The sequence below is a fragment of the Ailuropoda melanoleuca genome, chromosome 12 (genome assembly GCF_002007445.2).
Source record: "Ailuropoda melanoleuca isolate Jingjing chromosome 12, ASM200744v2, whole genome shotgun sequence".
In the NCBI taxonomy this organism is placed as follows: domain Eukaryota; kingdom Metazoa; phylum Chordata; class Mammalia; order Carnivora; family Ursidae; genus Ailuropoda; species Ailuropoda melanoleuca.
This window is the reverse complement of record NC_048229.1, coordinates 39293633-39304657: the sequence shown is the minus strand read 5'-3', so window position 1 is coordinate 39304657 and position 11025 is coordinate 39293633. Positions and strand designations below refer to the sequence as shown.

The 11025-nt window shown below is 39.4% G+C and overlaps 1 protein-coding gene across 5 annotated transcripts in view; it reads left to right on the top strand.

The window, feature by feature from the left end:
- The window catches only part of ZNF529 (zinc finger protein 529), a 53753-nt gene that overhangs the window by 318 nt on the left and 42410 nt on the right, over nt 1–11025 (top strand). The gene's annotated exons all lie outside the window — the stretch shown is intronic.

The following is an 11025-nucleotide window of genomic DNA, read 5'->3' as shown; positions in this document are numbered from 1 at the left end:
TGTATGTGTGATTCAGAGTGTGTGTATGTGCGCGCGCGCGCGCGCGCTGGGGAAGCCCTGAGTGGTCCGGATTAGGCCCCCTGGGACTGTGTGGGGGCGGAGCCTTTTTTATGACCATGGTCAGTTGTGACTGTGAGTTGTGTTGTACTCTGATCGAGTGATTCCATCACAGCTCTGTTGTGACCAATCGGAGGCTAATCAGAATTGGCCTAGTGGAGCTTTTTTATTTTTAGGTAAGGTAGAGCTTCATTTTTGCGGTTCTGGTGCTGAGGAATCTGTCTGTGGACAAGATCCCCGTGTGACTCAGTCTGTGCCTGTGAAAGACTTCGAGGCCCTAGTTAACCACGGTGGCCCACTGTTCTAAAGGATGGCTTTTGTTCCGTTCATGCCTTCATCAGTGCACCCTGCATGTATTGTCCAGCCTACTGCTTAACGTATTGAAGGAATAGAGTACGTTAAGTGTAGTGCATTCTTGACCCAGTTGTAAGTTCCACTTGGAATTTTTTGTACTGGGTTTTCTTTCACTGCCTCTGTCATTGCACCTTATAACCACACTGTATAGAAATGCTAGTTGCACAAAAATGGCTTTCAAAGGGAAGTTGAACATTTGAGACCTAGAATGAAGGTTACAATTAAAAAGTACCACCCTGTGTTTATTGTGGCGATGTTAGAGCTGGAATTGCCTCCAAGGCAGGGTCCTGGGAAGACATGATATGGAGGCACCAAGAGTAGGATTACTTCCTTTGAATTTTCCCCTTGGCAGCTCCGTGGGGTCAGGTTGCATATTGCAGATCGACAGCATTTTTATAGCTCTGTTGACAGAAAACTGCCGTGAACATAGATTCCCAGGCTTCAGTGGACGTGAGTTTTCCTTATGATACAGGGAAGAGTCAACAGTATTCCAGTCTTTCTCATAATTCCATTAGTGTGTGTTTAATACATATCATGGGGACTTGCTAGTGATGAGGAAGTGTGTTCTTGTTTAGCCTGTCTGGGCTCCAGGAAAGGCCTGCTATGTTGCGCTTCCCTTTTCCTTCCAATTTTTGCTGTATTCCAAAAGAAGAGCAATGAGAGGAGAACATTGTTATAGTTACACATCTTAAAGCCAAGCTAGAAGTCATTTTGAGCTTTCTCTTTGTTTTATGAAATTTCATTTTTGTTTTTCAGGATATAGAATGACTTCATCTGAAGTGCCCTGCCAAATAGTGACTTAGACATTTACCTAGAGAAGGTAAATGGTCTCTAGGCCTTCTCTTCCCAGTTAATGATGGTACCGTGAGGATGGATCTCCTTTCCTAGTTACTCATCAAATGCTCTTCCTACAGTTAATTTTCATATAGCCTAGTTACTCATCAAATGCTCTTCCTACAGTTAATTTTCATATAGCCAACACCTCCCCTTGTATGCTTTTTGTCGTGAGCATTCTTGTGATGCAGAAATAGTACTTTTTCACTTTACACAGTGATTTGTTAAGGAAGAGACCAATGTTTAGGTAGAATTATACATTTGATACTTTAGATATTCTTCAGACACATGAGTGGAAAAATGGCAAGATAGATAGATTGATTGGTTTCAGTGTACTCTATAATGGTCTCTGAGTCTTGAGCAGGGGTCAGCAGACTTTGACCCAGCAGGCCAAATCCAGCTTGTGTCCTATTTTTTTTTGGCCTGTGAACTAAGACTGGTTTTAACATTTTTCAGTGATTGAAAACATATCAAAAGGAGAGCCTATTTTGACATGTGAAAATTATATGAATTTTAGATTTCAATGTCTACAAATAAAGTTTTGAATTTGGTCAGTTAAAAAGTTTGTGGAAATTTGTTCTCTCTCTTGTTAAATAAGCTCTACATAATATATTTGATTTTGCCTTTAGGCCTACAAAGCCTAGCATATTTACTATCTGGTCCTTTACAGAAGTTGATGACCCTTAATTTTATTTATTTATTTTTATTTATTTTTTAAAAAGATTTTATTTATTTATTCGACAGAGATAGAGACAGCCAGCGAGAGAGGGAACACAAGCAGGAGGAGTGGGAGAGGAAGCAGGCTCATAGCAGAGGAGCCTGATGTGGGGCTCGATCCCATAACGCCGGGATCACGCCCTGAGCCGAAGGCAGACGCTCAACTGCTGTGCCACCCAGGCGCCCCTGATGACCCTTAATTTTAAATCTTAGTTTTGCCATTTAGTATTTGTGGGTTTGGATAATATGTTCAATATCTTTCTATTCCATAATTTGTTTGTAAAATGCAAATAGTAGTATGGATTTCATAGGGTTTTATGAGGATTAGGAGAGTTAATATTAATAGGCCACTAGAACAGTGACTGACAATAAGAAGTGCTTAAGTTAAAAACATGTTATTATGTGGATAATTTAAGTCCACGTTCATAGATAAGGAGCAATGAAAATGAGAAGTTAATTATAATAGGTAGTTGTAAGAAAGAAAATGAGCCATATGCTCAGATGGTCTAAAGCAGGGTGCCTGGGTGGCTCAGTCAGTTAACTGTCTGCCTTTGGCACAGGTCATGATTCCAGGGTCCTAGGATCGAGCCCCAGGTCGGGCTCTCTGCTCAGTGGGGAACCTGCTTCTTCCTCTGCCTGCTGCTCTGCCTACTTATGCTCTCTTTCTCTCTGTCAAATAAATAAATAAATAAAATCTTTAAAAAAATAAAACAGGAATCCTTCACCTTAAATGATTTGCCTTCCAATTGTATACCTAATTATTGCATATTTATTTTATTAATACATATTTTTCTTGGGGAAAAGTCTATAATTTTATGATACTATCAAAGGTATACATGACCCAAACAAGTTTTGAACCACTAACTTAGTTATAATAACTTATAATTGGAAGTCAACTTTAGGAGGAGTTTGTCTAAAAATAATTTCCTGTATTATGTAAATATTGTTTATCACATTACATCCAAATTAATATTATATAAATTAAGAGATTCTGATATAAAAAAATAAAAAATGTAATGCTATGCAGTATTCATGTTTATGAACAAAAGCACTCAAGAAATTGCTAAATTATAAATATAAAGTTTATTATAGGTATTTCTTAGCAATTTTTCAAGGATTATATCTGATATGATACATTAACCAGGCATTCAGTGGAGAAAGGCAATGATAAAGTCACATTTATTAAGCCTCTACTATGGACCAAACAGGTTAGTCTGAAAACGTCACCTGAGTTGTGCTCATTCACAGGGGAATCTTAACATGGAATTGTCTCATATTGATGAAATAAAGTAGAAGAGGGCACAAGACTTGGTAGGTTTAAGTCACACTGGTTTTAGTGCTGTTACCAGTTATTTTGCCAGCCTGTGTGCTCACAGTTTACATAATAAGTAGAAGATAGCCCATCCTAGAATTCTTTTTAGAAAAATGCTCTAAATGGAATTTGTTGTTCTGTATTCCTTTTTTTTTTTTTTTTTTGAAGATTTTATTTATTTATTTGACAGCCAGCCAGCGAGAGGGGGAACACAAGCAGGGGGAGTGAGAGGAAGAAGCAGGCTCCCAGCAGGGAGCCCGATGCGGGGCTCAATCCCAGGACCCTAGGATCACGCCCTGAGCCTAAGACAGAGGCTTAACAACTGAGCCACCCAGGCGCCCCATGTTGTTCTGTATTCCTGATGATGAAATTAACATAGTCTTCTTGAAAAAATTACTGATCTAAGTTGAATTTGTAAAACAAAGTTAAAAGTACTCATAATTTTAGGGGTGCCTGGCTGGCTCAGTCAGAAGAACATGCGACTCTTGATCTTGGGGTTGTGAGTTTGAGCCCCACATTGGGTGTATAGATTACTAAAAAATAAATAAGCTTTAAAAAAGTACTCATAATTTTAGCATCCAGAAATAGTCACTAACATTTTGGTGTACATTCTTCTAAAGTTTTCCTTGTAGGTATGTTTATGATTTTGTGCTTTTAAAAAAATTTACAAGAATTAGTCATTAAAATAAGACCTCTTAGATTGAAGAAGGAATACAGTCCAATCACTGCTTTTGTTACACCTCCATGTCTGTAGCGTCACATGACAAACCTAAAACAATTTAGTGATGAGTTTGGTGTTTTTATTCAAAGGAAAACAATCCATGGATTGGGGGAGTACTGTGCCTCAAATGCAATGCAACACTCTTCTGGAGGGATTTTGGGCAAGAGAGAGTTTTCTAGAATGTTAGAACACGCAACACAGAAATGATATGATTGGATAAGAGGTCAGGGATTTCTTTAAAAGACTAGTAGGTCCTATTTTTTAGGGTAAGATAAGCTAGCTAAAGCTGAGATGAAGGATTGTGCTTGATATATGTTAGGTTTCCTTGACAGGTGTATCCTGTAAGTGCAGACTGACTAAAGTTTAGATTTGTGATGTGGGCCAGGACACTAGGGTGGCCTCCATTTTGTGGGTTTTGATATACAAATTAATTTTATCAGTTGGTATAAGAAGGAAGGGACAATGATGCCCAACCGATGTGACAAACCTTTTGACTATTTGTACCTTTTGGAATATATAGATATCAATTTATGAATAATTCCAGGAGAACAAATTATCAGGTAAGGGTACTCAGAACTTTCTTTCTCTTTCTTTTCTTTCTTTCTTTCTTTCTTTCTTTCTTTCTTTCTTTCTTTCTTTCTTTCTCTTTCTTTCTTTCCTTCCTTTTCTTTCTTTCTTTCTTTCTTTCTTACAGATTTAGATAACTTTCACAAGATAGTACTAATATCAAGAGCAAGTGTCTTAGGAGTCTAATTTTATAAATTACACTGACAAGTTTGGGTTTATAATTTCAGATAACAGAATTATATGTTAGTAGTTATAAATACACTAAAAATCTGGGTTAGGCAGGGGACAAGATTGATTTTTTTTGTTAATATTTTCACTTTGTTACTTGAGTGGGTTAGATTCTCTGAGCTAGTTTTATGAGACAGAGTGGTGACTCTGTAGCTGCTGTCCTCCTTTTTTTTTCTGAAACTCTTTGTGGTAATGTTGTTAGTGAAGACTATATTTTCGAGCTGTGCTCTGTAATATATTAGCATTATAAGGAAGAGAAGCCTACGAAGCTCAAATTTCACTCTTAAAAAATGGTAAGAACTGAAGAGAATTTCCTTTAAAAGAAGTGGATTATAGAGCATGAAATAGTTTTTTCATCATCAATAAAAAATAGATAATATTTTGTTTGTTTTCAGTTAATCCTGAAACTCGCAGAGGTGGCAGGTACTATTGTTTTTCTCATTTTATAAGGAAATCTAGGCAAAGCAGATAAAGTGCTTACTAAGGCACACAGTAACTTCCAGACCTAAGATTGGCAAACTGAAGGTTTGACCACAGAGCATGTTCTACTTACGACTCTCAATTTTTTATTTTTTTAATATATTTTTAATTTATTTATTTTTATTTTATTTAAAAAATTTTTTTAAATTATGTTAGTCACCGTACAGTACATTCCTGGTTTCTGATGTAAAGTTCGATGATTCATTAGTTGCGTATAACACCCAGTGCACCATGCAAAACGTGCCCTCCTTACTACCCATCACCAGCCTATCCCATTCCCCCACCCCCCTCCCCTCTGAAGCCCTCAGTTTGTTTCTCAGAGTCCATAGTCTCTCATGCTTCATTCCCCCTTTTGATTACCCCCCCTTTCTTCATCCCTTTCTTCACCTGCNCATCCCTTTCTTCACCTGCCAATCTTCCTAGTTCTTATGTTCCATAGATGAGAGAAATAATATGATAATTGTCTTTCTCTGCTTGACTTCTTTCACTTAGCATTATCTCCTCCAGTGCCGTCCATGTTGCAGCAAATGTTGAGAAAGCGTTCTTTCTGATAGCTGAGTAATATTCCATTGTATATATGGACCACAACTTCTTAATCCAGTCATCTGTTGAAGGGCATCTTGGTTCCTTCCACGATTTAGCTATTGTGGACAATGCTGCTATGAACATTGGGGTGCATATGGCCCTTCTCTTCACTACGTCTGTATCTTTGGGGTAAACACCCAGTAGTGCAATGGCTGGGTCATAGGGTAGTTCAATTTTTAACTTTTTAAGGGACCTCCACACTGTTTTCCAGAGTGGCTGTACCAACTTGCATTCCCACCAACAATGTAGGAGGGATCCCCTTTCTCCACATCCTCTCCAACAATTGTTGTTTCTTGCCTTGTCTATCTTTGCCATTCTAACTGGCGTAAGGTGGTATCTCAGTGTGGTTTTGATTTGAATTTCCCTGATGGCTAATGATTTTGAACATTTTTTCATGTGTCTGTTAGCCATTTGTATGTCTTCATTGGAAAAGTGTCTGTTCATATCTTCTGCCCATTTTATGATTTGTTTATTTGTTTCTCGTGTATTGAGTTTGAGAAGTTCTTTGTAGATCTTGGATACCAGTCCTTTATCTGTGGTGTCCTTTGCAAATATATTCTCCCATTCCGTGGGCTGTCTCTTAGTTTTTTTGACTGTTTCCTTGGCTGTGCAGAAGCTCTTTATCCTGATAAAGTCCCATAAGTTCATTTTATCTTTTATTTCTCTTGCCTTTGGAGATGTGTCGTGAAAAAGGTTGCTCTGGCCGATGTCATAGAAGTTGTTGCCTATGTTCTCCTCTAGAATTTTGATGGATTCCTGTCTCACATTGAGGTCTTTCATCCATTTGGAGTTTATTTTTGTGTATGGTGTGAGAGAGTGGTCAAGTTTCATTCTTTTGCATGTAGCTGTCCAATTTTCCCAGCACCATTTATTGAAGAGACTGTCTTTTTTCCACCGGATGTTTTTTCCTGCTTTATCAAAGATTAGTTGCCCAAAGAGCCGAGGGTCCATTTCTGGGTTCTCTATTCTGTTCCATTGGTCGATGTGTCTGTTTTTGTGCCAGTACCATGCTGTCTTTGTGATCACAGCTTTGTAGTACAGCTCGAAATCCGGCATTGTGATGCCCCCAGCTTTGTTTTTCCTTTTCAACAGTTCCTTGGAGATTCGGGGCCTTTTCTGGTTCCATACAAATTTAAGGACTATTTGTTCCAGTTCTTTGAAAAATGTCCTCGGTATTTTGATCGGGATAGCATTGAAAGTGTAGATTGCTCTGGGTAGTATGGACATTTTAACTATGTTAATTCTTCCAATCCATGAGCATGGAATATTTTTCCATCTTTTTATGTCTTCCTCAATATCTTTCAAAAGTGATCTATAGTTTCTAGGATATAGGTCCTTTACGTCTCTGGTTAAGTTAATTCCAAGGTAACGTATGGTTTTTGGTGTTATTGTAAATGGGATGGATTCCCTAATTTCTCTTTCTTCAGTCTCGTTATTCGTGTATAGAAATGCAACTGATTTCTGGGCATTGATTTTGTATCCTGCCACCTTACTGAATTGTTCTATAACTTCTAATAGTTTGGGAGTGGATTCCTTTGGGTTTTCCATATAGAGTATCATGTCATCTGCAAAGAGAGACAGTTTGACTTCTTCTTTGCCGATTTGGATACCTTTGATCCCTTTTTGTCTTCTGATTGCTGTTGCAAGGACTTCTAGTACTATGTTGAATAATAGTGGCGAGAGTGGGCATCCTTGTCGTGTTCCTGATCTTAAGGGAAAGGCTTCCAGCTTTTCCCCATTGAGAATAATGCTTGCAGTAGGCTTTTCATAGATGGCTTTTATGAGATTGAGAAATGTACCCTCTATTCCTACACTCTGAAGGGTTTTAATCAGGAAAGGATGCTGTATTTTGTCAAATGCTTTTTCTGCATCAATTGAGAGGATCATATGGTTCTTGAGTCTTTTCTTGTTGATATGATGTATCACATTGATTGATTTGCGAGTGTTGAACCATGCTTGCATCCCAGGTATGAATCCCACTTGGTCATGATGGATAATCCTTTTAATGTACTGTTGGATTCTATTAGCAAGGATCTTGTTGAGGATTTTGGCATCCATATTCATTAGAGAAATCGGTCTGTAATTCTCCTTTTTGAGGGGGTCTTTGCCTGGTTTGGGGATCAAGGTAATATTAGCCTCATAGAATGAGTTTGGTAGCTTTCCTTCTGTTTCTATTTTTTGAAATAGCTTTAGGAGAATAGGTATTATTTCTTCTTTGAATGTTTGGTAGAATTCCCCAGGAAAACCGTCTGGGCCTGGAGTTTTATTATTTGGAAGGTTGTTTATCACTGACTCAATTTCTTCATAGTTAATTGGCCTATTTAAGAAATCTATTTCTTCCTGTTTCAGTCTTGGTAGTTTATAGGTTTCCAGGAAGGCCTCCATCTCTTCCAGATTGTTTAGTTTTTTGGCATATAGCTGTTGATAAAAGTTTCTAATAATCCTTGCAATTTCAATGGTGCTGGTCGTGACCTCTCCCTTTTCAGTCATAATTTTAATAATCTCAGTCCTTTCTCTTTGTTTTTGGACAAGTTTTGCCAGTGGTCTATCAATTTTATGGATTCTCTCAAAGAACCAGCTTCTAGTCCTGTTGATCTGCTCTACTGTGGTTCTGGTCTCTAATTCATTGATTTCTGCTCTAATCTTGGTCAACTCCTTCCTTGTCAGTGGGTTAGGCCTGTCCCTCTGTTGCTGTTCCAGTTTCTTGAGGTGAGAATATAGAAACTGCATTTTAGATTTTTCTATTCTTTTGAGTGAGGCTTGGATGGCTATGTATTTCCCCCTTAGGACTGCCTTTGCAGTATCCCATAGGTTTTGGACCGTTGTGTATTCATTCTCGTTGGTCTCCATAAATTGTTTAATTTGTTTTTTGATTTCCTGGTTTATCGAGTCATTCTTGAGCAGGATGGTTCTTAGCCTCCAAGTGTTTGAGTTTCTTCCAGGTTTTTCCTTGTGGTTGAGTTCCAATTTCAGAGCGTTGTGGTCTGAGAATATGCAGGGGATAATTTCAATCTTTTGGTATTGGCTGAGACCTGTTTTGTGTCCCAGAGCATGATCTATTCTTGAGAATGTTCCATGGGCATTTGAATAGAATGAGTATTCTTTGGTTCTGGGGTGTAGTGTTCTATATATATCTATGAGGTCCACCTAGTTGAGTATGGCATTCGAAGGCCTTGTTTCTTTGTCGATTTTTTGCATGGGTGTTGTANTTCTGATAGTGGGGTGTTGAGGTCCCCTACTATTAATGTATTTTTATCTATATGTCTCTTTATTCTGGTTAAGAGTTGGCTTGTGTATCTTGCTGCTCCCCTGTTGGAGGAATATATATTTATAATTGTCATATCCAGTTGTTGGATACATCCTTTAAGAATAATATAGTGCCCTTCTGTGTCTCTAACTATAGTCTTTAGTTTAAAATCTAATCTGTCTGATATGAGAATTGCTACCCCAGCTTTCTTTTGGGGTCCACTGTTATGAAAGATGGTATTCCATCCCTTTACTTTCAGTCTGAATGTATCTTTAGGTTCAAAATGAGTCTCTTGTAGACAGCAAATGGATGGGTCATATCTTTTTAGCCAATCTGCAACCCTGTGCCATTTTATGGGAGCATTTAGGCCATTTACATTGAGACTGATTATTGAGAAGATATGATTTTAATGATGCCATGTTGCTAGTAAAGTCATTGTTTCTATCAATTGTGACTTTCTCTTCTGTATCACTCTTGGGGCCTTTTTACTTTTATAGAACCCCCCTTAATATCTCTTAATATCGTGGTTACCAAATTGGTCAATGACTGGCGATTCTGGAAGTTCTGTATTTCTCCATCAATTCTGAATGACAGCCTTGCTGGATAAAGGATCCTTGGCTGCATGTTTTTCTCTGAAAGAGCTCCTTGCCTTGGTACGTGAGAAATTTCTTTGCCCTGGCTGCTTTCAATACTGTATCCTTGGATCTAATATTTGCGAATTGCACTATGACGTGACGTGGTGTAGGTTTGTCGTGGTTGAGCTTGGGAGGGGTCCTCTCTGCCTCTTGGACATGGATGTTTGTTTCCCTTGCTAGATTAGGGAGGTTGAGCTTGGGAGGGGTCCTCTCTGCCTCTTGGACATGGATGTTTGTTTCCCTTGCTAGATTAGGGAAGTTTTCAGCTACAATTTCTTGAAATATCTCTTCTAGACCTCTGTTTTTCTCCACGCTCGGGGATGCCGATGATTTTGACATTGGAAAATTTCATTGAGTCAGTAATGTCCCGTAACCTACATTCCTGAGTGTGGGTTTTTTTGTGTCCAGAATCTATTTTAGCTTTTTCTTCTACTAACCCATCCTCCAGTTCGCCGATACGTTCTTCTGCCTCATTCACCCTGGCCGTCAGAGCCTCTAGTTTTTACTGCATTTGGCTCATAGAATTTTTAATTTCTGCCAGGTTCGCTCTCATTTCCACCCTTAGAGTTTCTATATTCTCATTAACATTTTCATTAATACTTTTTTCAAGTCTACACATCATCTTGACCATTGTTACTCTGAATTCCATTTCTGATAATTTCGTTATATCCATATCCATTAGTTCTGTGGCAGAGGCCACAGACTCTTTGTCTTTTCTTTGCTGGGGGGGATTTCTCCTTCTCGTCATTCTGATGAGGAGAGGTTGCGGAGTTGTCCAGAGCCCAAATTATTGACCAGGATCCAGGCCGTGCACCCTTGTTTTATAGGGATCTTAGGGAGGTGGGCTTCTTGATTTTTCAGCCTGCCTTCTGGGGGAGGGGCCTGCCACGCCAATACTGAGGCGACCCTGTTTGGGTAGAGTCTCTGTGTCCCCTGCGAGGGGGAATGGGGATGGGCATACTGTGAGCCGGTATTTCCAGGCTTTTGTTCTCTGGCGGCTTTCCCTGGTGGTTTGCTGTGCGTCTTCTGAGAGTCAGAGCAACAGTGGCTGAATCTCAGCCTCTGTCTCAGAACAGAGGGGTCGTGGCCCGCTCTCCACTGAGCTCTGCTGGCCTCTTTAACTCTGTTTCTGTTGGTGCTGCTCAACCCTGCAGCGTCCCAGGATGTGCGCCCCACACCCGGCGTCCCAGCCCTCACTTCAGAGCCGGCGCGTCTCTGTCCTTTGTGTTTCTAACACCGGCAGCTGCCAGCCGCTCCCGCGCGCTCCGGAGCTCCCGGTCCTAGTCTG